Genomic DNA, 13,688 nt, shown 5'->3' on the forward strand with positions numbered 1-13,688 from the left:
AAAGTCTTTCGAAAAACTGCTTTGTACATCCATAACATTTCTTCAGTATATCATTCCACAAATGTGCCACCTTCACCAACACTCAAGAGAACACATCAAAACACTATGACCCCCTTAATAGAGTAGGTCAAGATGAACCTTATCGCCTCTGAGGATCAATAAGCCAGGAACCGGACCAAATAATCTCTCCCCAAATTTTATCCTCATAAAAAGCCCAAAAAGAGAGAAGCTTCAACAGTGTAAAACCTTATTTTTAAAACACACAAAAACAAAGGCCTATGTGCTTACATTATATTGTTCATTCTATTTATCTCATTGCCGTCCTGCTCTACAATACCAATTGCGAGGCCATCTGGGCATATATCTCACCACTTCCAGGTGTCTCCTATGGAATGACCTCCAATGCAATAATCCCAACGTACACGTACCTGCAAAAATGGCTGTATCTTAAAATGACCAATTGCTGGAACCAACTGCAATCATGAGAAGGAAGTGTCACCAGCACACCAGGATCTCCAAAATTGGGTCCAAAATTTAAATCACGTACTATCAAAAAAATAAATAGTAGCTAATATTTATTTTAAATTAATACGTGATTACAATTTTGGACCCAATTTTGGAGATCCTGGTGTGCTGGTGACACTTCCTTCCTATGGAATTACATCACTTCCTTTAGCTCCACCCTGACATACGTTTCATCATGATGACATCTTCAGGAGGCATTATAGGAAGCTCTGGTCTCAATACTCCTCAAGTACAACAGTTAACTCTTTAATTGCCAATCAATAAACTTTTCCGCTACTGTACTGTATACATTAAGACTTAATTTCCAACTTAATTCTGTATTTTGAATGCCACCATATTCCTTGCCAACCTTTATTTAAATAAGAATGCACACCCAAACAAAAGTGCATACACCAACTTGCTGATCCTACTAAATGATTCAATCAGATCTGCTGGAATAATTCTTTACTCTAATTTTATATAAAGCTAATTTAAACCATATATTGCATAAAAACACCTTAAATAATTCTCATAAAAACACTATTTTACCAGCCACATCTGTTCACGTATGGCGAACTCTGCGATTATTCTGACTTAATTAAATCACAATAAAATCCTAAACATTCACAATAAAGCAATGCAAATCTATATTTAGGCCAGCTGCTTTTATTGTATTTAGTGTGTAAATCTATTAAGTCTACTTCTGAGATACTTTACATTTTTTGTTTTGTCCCCTCCAGTGGACTTTTACTTTGTCAATTCCATAAAAGATCTGTTGGCTTGCATCTTTATTATAGTATTGCTTAAAGTGCCTGGATACACTGTACTTATTATATCCTTTCTTAAAGCGGAGGTCCACCCTAAAGTGGACCTTCCGCTCATTGGAACCCTCCCCCCCCTCCAGCGCCACAATTGGCACCTTTCAGGTGGGAGGGGGTGCAGGTACCTGTACAGTACAGGTATCTGCACCCACTTCTGGCGTAGATTCTGCAGAAGGTACGCTCCTTTCCGCAGAATCTACGCCCCTTTCCGAAGGTCCCCCGCTGCCTGCTGGGAAACATACGGATCCCAGCGACAGCGGGGACCATCCTTATTGCGCAGCGCGACTCGCCCATGCGCAGTAGGGAACCGGGAAATGAAGCCGAAAGGCTCCACTTCCTGATTCCCATAACCAAGAGGGCGGCGGCAGCACCCGAGAGACGATCGAGAGATCGGCTTCGGGTGCCGACATCGTGGGCGCACTGGGCGGGTAAGTGTCATTGTTTTAAAAGTAAGCAGCTGCATGATTTGTAGCTGCTGGCTTTAAAAAAAAAAAAAACAGCGGACTCCCGGCGGACTCCCGCTTTAATATTATTCATATGCTCACTAACTCTTCTACCAACTACCAAGGCAGTCTGGCTCATAATAGGTATGGTGTAGCGGACCCGCAATAAGATAAAGCATTGTGCAGGCGAAATGCACAATATAATGTAAGTGCATAAGCCTTTGTTTTTATTGTGTGTTTTAAAAATAAAATTACATTTTCACACTATTGGAGCTTTTCTCTTTTTGGGCTTCCTTTGAGGGGACTGAAGAATTTGGGGTGAGATTATTTGGTCCAGTTCCTGTATTATTGATCCCCAGAAGGGATAAGGTGCATTGACCTACTATTTGGGGATCATCCTGGTTTGGTGAATGGTGGTGAAGGTGGCACATTGGTGCAATAATACACAGAAGACATGTTCAACACAACAATGGAGCTAACCAAATGGATGTTAAAAATAAGATATTGGGGAACTGTGTGGAAAAAGCCGCAAATATGGCAAAGGCACAGGTCATGGTGATAGCGGGTACACTAGGGGATGATGACACAAGGAATGGCATTAGGTCTTTTAGATACATTAGGATTCCAGCCTGACAGGAAATAATATTGTTGCTAGCAGCAGGCACACCAACCATGCTTGCACTCTTGCAATAAGCAAGGTAGGACTTTTAGGGAAATATGTTATCAAAGTGCTAGCCTGGTGTCCTAGGTGAGACCCTAGAAAGATAAGGTCTATTAACCGAGCGAGTTGAAGTTTTGAAGAGGTGTAGATAAGCCCTTGAATGTTTCTAACAGAATTGCAGGTGGCAGAATGCCTTCTGTTGAAGGGACTACCAGTGACCCTGGTAGGAATGGGGCTGTTAGGACCTGGGCTTGAACCTGGGACCTCTGGTGTGTCTGGCAGTGACTCTGCTTGCTGAGCCACCTGGAATGCTGGACAGCTCCTTGGACAGCTCCTTGGACAATTCCTTTAGTGATCATGTCTTGAATCTTGTTTGCCTTGAACCTTGAACCCTTTGCTCCTCCCATGAACTTCCTGATATAAGCCATGTCTCTGCACTTCCTCCTTGCCAGAATATTGTGCCTTTACCAGCCAATATCTTGCTTCTATCTCTCCTGCTGCCGACCGTATCCTTGCTACCTTTCGTTACCGACATTTGGCTTGCTCCTGGACTACGCTTCTGCTGAATCCCAACCTGCAACTATTGGTTACCGACTTTTGGCTTGTTTCTCAACTACGCTTCTGCTTGATCTCTACCTGCTATATCTGCTACCAGACCCCCGGCTTGCTCACCTCCTGGTGGGGCTATCCTGAGGACCGCGACCTGGCACTAACACGCAGCCAAGCCCATCTCCACCTTTGGGAGCTCTGGTGAATACCGGTTAGTGCTTAGACCCCGCACCTCAGGTGAACCCGTGCCATCAGCCAGGGTGACCTGTGTGAATATCTGCTCTGCTGCTATAGCTATTGGTCTCTGAGCCTGACTCCAGATCGTGACAGAATATTCTGGCCAAAAACATGGAGGCCGTTGTAGCAGCTGCCGTGGCTCCTCTCAGGGTTCAAATCGCTGAGTTACAGGCATTTGGTGTTGACTACCAGGAAAAATTTTCTGAGTTACAAATTGAAATGAAAGGTCTACAAGAGGAAATCCTTGATCTACACAAACAATTGCGGGATTTTCATGCCCGAGATACTGCTGCCATAGAAACTAATGCACGAATGCCCCTACCACTCAAGTTTAGCGGAGACCGCCGCCATTATAGAGGATTCCTTAATCAATGTCGTATATACTTTCAGATGCAACCTGCTGCATTCACTTTTGACAGGAAAAAGGTGCTGTTTATTATCAACCTCCTGACTGAGGAAGCCTTAGCCTGGGCCTCCCCTTATGTGGAGAAAGATGATGTCATCCTGGATAATTTTGATTCTTTTGTGACTGCGATGAACCAAGTTTTCGATGATCCTAACCGCTGTGCTACTGCTGAGGCAAAATTGCACAATTTACGTCAGGGAAGACGCTCTGTTGCAGAGTACACAACTGAATTCCGACGTTGGATCTCAGATACCAATTGGAATCCAGCAGCACAGAAGAGTCAGTTCCGTCAAGGACTCTCGGAACAAGTAAAAGATGAGCTTGCCAGAGTAGAAAGTCCTGATGACCTTGAAGCTTTTATTAAATTATGTATTCGAATTGATCAGAGACTTACTGAAAGGAGAAAGGAGAGACTGGGAATCCTAGGCAGTAATGGTGGCATGCGTTTTTCTACTACTCAGTATCCTCCTAAGGTTCCAAGAGTTTTTCCTGATTCTGACACTCCTGAACCTATGCAGGTGGATGCTATTAAAAGATCTATTACTACTCAGGAGAAAGAAAGACGACGTTCAGAAAACTTATGTCTTTATTGTGGAGACTCTGGACATTGCGCAGTTAATTGTCCCAATAAATTTAAAAGAACAATTGCAGCAATGGATGTTACAGTATCTGAACAAATAAACTCAATTTCTCAGTCCATCTCTCCTTTGATTCAGGAAGCAAATAAAGTTAATTCTTTATCAACTCATTTTGTCATCCCTATAAAGCTTATTGTTGAAAGCAATGAAATACCTTGCTCTGCTATGCTGGACTCAGGGGCTGGGGGAAACTTCATCGACATCGAATTTGCCCAAAGTAATAACATTCAAATAAGAAATAAACTTGCCCCAATTGATATGGAAACTGTGGATGGCTCACCTTTGACTTCAGGCCCTGTTACCCACGAGACAATCCCACTTAAACTCCTAATTGAAACTGACCATCAGGAGACTATCAGCTTTGAGCTGATTACATCACCCAAGTTCCCTATTATCCTGGGCATTCCTTGGTTCTCTATCCATAATCCCTCCATCAACTGGGAGACACGTTCTTTAAGCTTTACATCTGACCATTGCAAGAAACATTGCAAAGAATCTTATCAAATAAGCCCTCCACCAACCCAAGATTTACAAGCAGTTTTGGCAACTATCCAGTCATATGACAAGCTACCTCCACAATATCTTGAGTTTCGGGACGTTTGTGATAAAAAGAACGCAGATCAGCTGCCTCCTCATCGCTCTTATGATTGTCCCATTGAATTGCTTCCAGGGGCAGAAATACCATTTGGTCGCCTTTATTCTTTATCAGAACCTGAACTGAAAGTGCTCAGGGAGTGGATTAATGAGAATCTTGAGAAGGGTTTTATCAGACACTCAACCTCTCCTGCTGGCGCAGCCTTATTTTTCGTGACGAAAAAGGACTCCACCCTGCGTCCGTGTATTGACTACAGAGATTTAAATAAGATCACAATTAAGAATCGCTATCCACTCCCACTGATTCCAGAAATGCTTGAGAGACTCCGCTCTGCCAAGCTCTTTACCAAATTAGATTTACGGGGGGCATACAACCTTGTCCGCATTCGTTCCGGTGATGAATGGAAAACTGCTTTCAGAACCAGATATGGACATTTTGAGTCTTTGGTCATGCCCTTTGGGCTTTGCAATGCTCCTGCAACCTTTCAACATTTTATTAATGATGCTTTTCGAGATTTGCTTGATCAGTTTGTAATAGCATATTTGGATGACATTCTCATTTTCTCTGATACTTTGGAAGAACACTGCAAGCATGTCTGTATTGTTTTCGAGAGATTAAGGCGAAATCAACTTTACATAAAATTAGAGAAATGCGAGTTTGAACAAACTCAGATCCAGTTCTTGGGATACATAATCTCTTCTGAAGGGGTAAGCATGGATCCCGATAAGATCAAAGCTGTGGTGGATTGGCCCGCTCCTAAGAATGTTAAAGAGATACAGCGATTTGTTGGATTTGCCAACTTTTACAGAAGATTTATAAGGAATTTCTCTAGGGTAATTGCTCCAAACACAGTTGACAAAGAAAGGGGTGCCCTTTTTGTGGTCACCTGAGGCACAGGCTGCCTTTAGTAAACTGAAAACTCTCTTCACTTCTGCACCAATACTGGTACATCCAGATCCAGAACTACCTTTCATCGTAGAAGTTGATGCTTCTAATTCTGCTGTGGGAGCTATCCTTTCTCAGCGAATGGGAGAAAAAATGCAGCTTCATCCTTGTGCTTATTTCTCTCGACTGATGTCTTCAGCCGAGATGAATTATGACATTGTAAACAAGGAGCTGCTGGCAATTAAGGAAGCATTTGCTGAGTGGAGGCATCTGTTGGAAGGAGCTAAGCACCCTGTAACCGTTCTCACCGATCATAAAAATTTAGAATTTATTAGGTCTGCTAAAAGGTTGTCATCTAGACAAGCACGTTGGACCCTTTTCTTTTCCAGGTTTAATTTTGTTATTTCATACCGCCCTGGGTCAAGGAATGGTAAGGCTGATGCCCTATCACGGATGTTGTCTGGGGCTCTCCAGGAAAGCACCTCTGAATGTACAATCCTGCCTCAAAAGAACTTTCTAGGGGCCATGAGTTCAAAGACATTTCTTAATCTTCTCAAGGAGGGGTATGAGAATGACCCACTTCTTAATAATCCTCCTAAGGACATTAACCTCAAGTACAACAATGGTTTTTGGACTCAAGCGCATTGCCTCTATGTACCTGAATCAGTTCGGGTAGAAGCCCTCAGGTTGGTACATGACTCTAAGCTTGCTGGTCATTTTGGGGTTTCTAAAACAGAAGAACTCTTATCACGTTCCTTTTGGTGGCCTGGGTACAAGAAAGATGTTAAGAGTTATGTGGCTTCATGTCTAACCTGTGCTCGCAATAAGACACCTCGATCTTCTCCTCTGGGGTTACTTCTACCACTACCTGTTCCATCAAGACCATGGGGGTCAATTTCTATGGACTTTGTGGTTGACCTTCCTCTTTCAAAAGGGATGACCACCATTCTGGTAGTCGTTGACCGTCTCACTAAGATGGCTCATTTTATTCCAGTTAAAGGGGTACCCTCCGCCGAACATACTGCTGAGGTAATGGTTAGAGAAGTTTTTAAACTTCATGGAATTCCTGATGATGTGGTGTCTGACAGAGGGGTACAGTTTACCTCAAAATTTTGGAGAAGTTTTTGCTCAGCTTTGGGTGTAACAGTTAATCTGTCCTCGGCTTTTCATCCGCAGTCTAATGGTCAGACCGAGAGGACCAATCAAACTCTGGAGCAATACCTTCGATGCTTCGTGAGTTATCTTCAGGATGACTGGGTGGACTACCTTCCTACGGCAGAGTTTGCTTATAATAACTCTAAACATAGTTCCACATCCCAAAGCCCATTTTTCTTAAACACGGGGTATCATCCAGTTTTTATTCCTGATCTCCCCATCTCAACTTCAATTCCTGCTGTTACCAACAGACTAACTTCATTACATGAGATCCAGGAGAAATTGACTGATACATTGAAGGAGGCGCAGGAATATTACAAGAGGGCTGCTGACAGACATCGTAGGTCAATTCCCACTTTTCAAGTAGGTGAGAAAGTTTGGTTATCTACCAAAAATTTAAAAGTTCAAGTTCCATGTGCTAAGTTGGGTCAAAAGTTTATGGGACCTTTTGAGATTTCTGCTCAAATCAACCCGGTCACTTTTCGCCTAAAACTTCCTGACAATATGAAGATTCACCCTGTGTTTCATATATCACTACTCAAACCATTTCATGAAAATACTTTTTCTGGAAGAATTCATCCTCCTCCCCCACCTGTCGAGGTACAGGGTGAAGAAGAATTTGTGGTGGGAAAAATTCTTGACTCCAGGATCTCTAGGAACAAATTGCAATATTTGGTTCAATGGGAAGGATATGGGCCAGAAGAAAATTCTTGGGAGCCTGAGGAGAATGTTCATGCCCCTAGATTAACAAGGGAATTCCACCAGAGGTTTCCTCAGAAACCTGGCCCTAAGACGTCCAGGGGACGTCCTGGGAGGAGGGGAGTACTGTTAGGACCTGGGCTTGAACCTGGGACCTCTGGTGTGTCTGGCAGTGACTCTGCTTGCTGAGCCACCTGGAATGCTGGACAGCTCCTTGGACAGCTCCTTGGACAGCTCCTTGGACAATTCCTTTAGTGATCATGTCTTGAATCTTGTTTGCCTTGAACCTTGAACCCTTTGCTCCTCCAATGAACTTCCTGATATAAGCCATGTCTCTGCACTTCCTCCTTGCCAGAATATTGTGCCTTTACCAGCCAATATCTTGCTTCTATCTCTCCTGCTGCCGACCGTATCCTTGCTACCTTTCGTTACCGACATTTGGCTTGCTCCTGGACTACGCTTCTGCTGAATCCCAACCTGCAACTATTGGTTACCGACTTTTGGCTTGTTTCTCAACTACGCTTCTGCTTGATCTCTACCTGCTATATCTGCTACCAGACCCCCGGCTTGCTCACCTCCTGGTGGGGCTATCCTGAGGACCGCGACCTGGCACTAACATGCAGCCAAGCCCATCTCCACCTTTGGGAGCTCTGGTGAATACCGGTTAGTGCTTAGACCCCGCACCTCAGGTGAACCCGTGCCATCAGCCAGGGTGAATTGTGTGAATATCTGCTCTGCTGCTATAGCTATTGGTCTCTGAGCCTGACTCCAGATCGTGACAGGGGCAGAGCAAGTTCGTACCCAAGTTAAAATAGTACCCACGATGAGAGGCAGTGATGTGAGGCTCATGAATGAGCATTTCATGAAACAATTTTGTGCTGGTAATGTAGAGCATATCATTCATTCAAGGTACAGCCTGCCAATGAAGAAGCACTGTCTCAACATACCACCGCATTTGTTTCAGAAGGTGAAAGATATGTGAAACAAGATGCTGGCTGCAATGTTACTCCAACCATACTCTAAGGAAAATGGATGAGAATGTGTGGACCACCATAAAATGAAAGCAGTCGATGGTGAGAAATGCGTACCTAATGTTTAAGAATGCAAACACTATGAAACTGCAAATTAAAATGCTATGCATCCATGTACACTTGCAAATTTTTGTTAACTTTTCCTTTTTCCATATTTTTTGTCATCCATATGTCACGTTGCAGAGTTTCTTCCAATACCTCTCCTTAGCATTAGTGGGTGGTGATGGAGACAATATTATAACTCCCTCACAGGAATTTCTTTTGTAGAAACTAATTTTATGGCATTGCACTGCTGTAAGCACTGTGCTTGATCATCTGAAATAAAGTAATTATGGCCAACCCTGCACCATTCTCAGCAAAATAGCACCTATAAGCACTTTTGTTCCTCCCTGTCCAGAAGTAATTAAAACCTTGGTGACTAGATTAAATTGTGTACTGTTTGTATTTGTTGATTTAGTGAACAATAGCTCTTTAACTGTACCACACTTATTTTAATCCGATTTGCAGAATATGTAGATTGGAAGCTAAAATGGAAACTTACCAATTGAGTAGAAATGTGGATCACAGATTCCATGCAAAGACATGTTTTAAACAATTTTAAACAATTTTAAACAACAGCAGTAGGCTCTATGTTTATGTAATAGGGCAGTACTGTATGTGGAGGGCACAGGACACTTGCTGGATAAACAAGTCATTGATTAAAAATAAAATTGAAAACACAGGTCGATCTGTAGTATCATAGGCTTTGAGAAACTGAAGACTGCAATTCAGATTAGCAGTCAGCTGAATAAAAATTAAATCGGTATAGTCAGAACAGACTTGGAGATATTTATAAACAGAGGCGTAGCTTGAAGCTTGTGGGCCCTAAAGCAAACGTTGACCTGTGGTGACCCACTACCACCTGCACCTGCACCAAGATACTCCCGGTGGTCTTGTATGTAAAAGAGGAAACTCAGAGGGCCTGGCATGGGCCCCACCTTGGGTGGGTGGACCCTCTGACTTCCAGATTCACTTAAAAGCCCATTGCTTTCACCTAGGAACTTAGAGCATGGCTTGCTTGTCCACACCTTGTGTGCACATGCATGGTTCAGCATAGTTGAGCAGGGTTGTGCAGGGTGAGGAGGGGGGGTCTGTACTTGGCTTAGTGGGGGGGGGGTCTGTGCAGACAATACATCGCTGGTGTGGAACAGACTTGCCCAGTCGCCATGTGTAGGTGAAATCTGAAACTCACAGCAACTCCACTGAGCAATCTTGTGAATATTGGCCAGTCAACCCTTAATTTTATACACTTGGTGGGAGTAAGGGAGAAGGAGCGCTCACTGTCATGAGCGTGAATAGAAAGCACAGTGCACAAAGTGTGCTGCAGTAAAAATTGACTATGGCTACAAAGTGCCGAATACTGGGTGTGGTTTAGAGGGGCATGGTTAAAAAGAGTCTGAGCCTATTCACAATACACACTGCACACATTTGATACTGTCTTTTGTACCCACAAAATACTCTATAATTGCATTACTGCACTAACTAGCTTTATGAAACATAGAAATGGCCTGAAAACACTGCTTATTGAACAAAATATGTTGGGTGGGGACTTCGCCCCTTAAAATGTAGAACAAAAGAGAGAGCACCATATTTGACACGGTATAAAGCTCTTCATTGATAAAAAAGTAGTATAATGCACTCATATTACAGTAGGTGATAGGCAGCACTAACAGACAGTATAAGCCATTTTAGCAGAACTATTGAGGTAGGTGGCTGCAGTGACAGAGGACAGGAAAAGCTCTGTAATTGACAGCCTAGAAAATTGTCAATTACAGTAGGTGGCCCTGTATTTGTATAGTTGTAGAGCAAAAACTTAATTAAAACCACTGAGCAAGAGCTCCCACTCACCAGCGTTTTAACCACTTACAGACCGGACCATTTTGCTGGTCAAAGACCAGACCACTTTTTGCGATTCGGCACTGCGTCGCTTTAACTGACGATTGCGCGGTCATGCGATGTGGCCCCCACACAAAATTGACAATCTTTTTTTCCCACAAATTGAGCTTTCTTTTGGTGGTATTTGATCACCCCTGCGGTTTTTATTTTTTGCACTATAAACAAAAATAGAGCGACAATTTTGAAAAAGACGCATTATTTTTTACTTTTTGTTATAATAAATATCCCCCAAAAATATATAAAAAAACATTATTTTTCCCTCAGTTTAGGCCAGTACGTATTCTTCTACATATTTTTGGTAAAAAATCGCAATAAGCGATTATTGATTGGTTTGCGCAAAAGTTATAGCGTTTACAAAATAGGGATAGTTTTATGGCATTTTTATAAATAATTTTTATTGGGACTGTGACATTATGGCGGACACACCGGACATTTTTGACACATTTTTGGGACCATTGTCAGTTATACAGCAATCACTGCTATATAAATGCAGATTCCAGTGTAAATGACACTGGCAGTGAAGGGGTTAACCAGTGGGTGGCAGTGTAGGGGTTAAGTGTTCCTAGGGGTGTGTTACTAATTGTGGGGTGTTGGGCTTTCATTTAGTGAACACTGATCTCTGCTCCAATCACATGGAGCAGAGATCAGCATCACTAGTTGCTAGGTAGAATGGAGAAATTATGTTTACAACGGCATTTATCCATTCAGCCGTCCCATGAGACGCTCGTGGGTATGCCCGCGGCGCGCTCGCGATGGCAGGGCGGCATTGAAGATTGGACGTACCTGTACGCCAATATGCCTGCCCGTGCCATTCTGCCGACGTACATCGGCATGCGCTGGTCGGGAACCGGTTAAAGATGCTTTACCTTATATACGCTGGGCCAACCAGAGGGTCCTTTGGTCCTCTGTCATTACATTCCATTCAACCATATAGTTTATAATTATAGCTCAGCATTGTAACTAGTACCATCATGGTTATACCACCTGCATTTACTTAGTACAGTGCAGCAGTTGTTTTACAGGGTTATTGTCACCGAATGAGAGCAGCTGGATTATTCCATTTGTGCTTACATGGCAGTCTAAAAAGTGCTCAAGTGTCTCTGCACACACAAGCTTCTTTCATTAAGATTCTTTAGAAAGCCTTAACTTTGAGGTGACCCTTTACCAAATCATGATTTTCAATCGCTAGAACATGTCTGCTTGCTGACTGTGACAGACCCAACCAGGACAGGGACTTTTGTTGGAAACTGCAAGCTAGCCACTTGCCTACTGACTATGGGCCCTGGCTTTTGAAGGAGTTCTATTCTTGGAAGGTATGCACCTGGGGGGGGGGCTTGCAAAGGTTTTGCTTCAGATTTGGGTCCATGCCTCCCTGAAACAGACTCTGGGAACCTAGAACCTGGATTCTAATTTAGGCCTCTGTGCCCAAATCAGCAATGACTGCTTCACCCCCTTCCTAGACTCAGAGACTCAGAATTAATGTTAATATAATCAGTTAAAAACAACCTGATGTTGGGGTCTCCTGCTATAATCTGTTTATTAAGGTGTCTTTCTCTCATGGTATAATTCCTCATTGTGTGCCTCCTAGATGTGGATTCTCACTGTTAATTGAGTCACTCATTGTTTCTATGTGTCTGCTAGTATTGTGTTCGCTTCACCTCGTTGCAAACTATTGTGGGATGTTATATGTTTATGTTAATTCAATTACTGTTTGATTAGATCACTGTTTATGTTTATGTCAGCTGTTCATTAGATGTACTGTTATTACTGTTTACAGTTTGCATAGTTTAGGCTAATGTGATCAAGCTCTTACCTGATTGTGTGTGGTATAAATTCTGTGTGAATGCACAATAAAGGGTCAGTTCCAGTTTGCACCTAAGCTAGTGTCCTAGTTTTAGGATGCAATATTTAGCTATAATACCTGGTTCCTGGTTCCAGAGTGGAGGAAGCTGTATCTTGGTGGAGGCACCAGGTTGGGTGCCAGGTGGTCCTTCACACTGAACTTTTAAGGGTATGTCTTGTCTCCACCCTACAGCTGGCCACAACTCAAACCCCCAGTGCTAACAAACCAATGGTTAGGAAGCAGGAACTGGATTTTTCCCATCTCTAATACCAACGCTGCCCACTGTTATGCTGTAAATGTTATTAATATCCCAAGGCTCCAACCTAAATAACCTCCTACCACCATTGAAGAGCTGAGGAAGGATTCCTACACACTGAGAAGTCTTTCCAGTTTTGTTGGCTGCATGGGTTTATAATCAGCATGTGTCACAACTCAGATAACATACTAGTGTGGTTGCAACTAGGGTGGTATGAATTATGCCCATGTAGATACTATGGTTCTCTGAAGCAATGCATCACAATGCCAGATTTTACCAGTATTGCTGAGGATAAAACCGGTAACTGCAGCTACTAGTAAAACCTAGTAGCTGTGGAATGAGGTGACTCCACAAAATAAAAACAGATATGTGTGAGGCTTATGCCAAAGAAAATGCTAGCTCAGCCATACATATGGATCATCAACCTGAAAAAGTTTAATGGAAGAAAAGTAAAAAATAAGGGTTTTTCATGAATGACCGACCAGGTTGGAATTGTACACAACTCCAAATTCATAATAGCTATATATTTTTTTTACAAAAGATTATATAAAATATAAATAGCCATAAGAGTAACAACCAAAGAGCAGTGTCATCATATATAAAACTGTAATGCCAGTTGTCATAGTTACCAAAAGTCAACTCGTTTTTCTGTCAGAGCCGCTTCTTCAGGACTTCAGGATATTTTGGAATGACAGATGCCTTGTTACCTACAGTTTACATCTATGAATCAAAAACACAGGTGTAAATGTCTAGTATGTTTTGTAGGGGATGTTTGTGCAGAAACAACTGAAGCAACATACAGTGCCTTGCAAAAGTATTCTCCCCCTTGGCTTTTTACCTATTTTGTTACATTACAGCCTTTAGTTCAATGTTTTGTCAATCTGAATTATATGTGACGGATCAGAACACAATAGTCTAAGTTAGTGAAGTGAAATTAGAAAAATATATGCATAAAACTATTTTTTAGAAATAAAAAACTGATAATTGGCATGCACGTATGCATTCACCCCCTTTGTTATAAAGCGCATAA

The sequence above is a fragment of the Lithobates pipiens genome, unplaced genomic scaffold, assembly GCF_037356315.1.
Source record: "Lithobates pipiens isolate NorthernLeopardFrog02 unplaced genomic scaffold, aLitPip1_a1.2 Scaffold_18, whole genome shotgun sequence".
In the NCBI taxonomy this organism is placed as follows: Eukaryota; Metazoa; Chordata; class Amphibia; order Anura; family Ranidae; genus Lithobates; species Lithobates pipiens.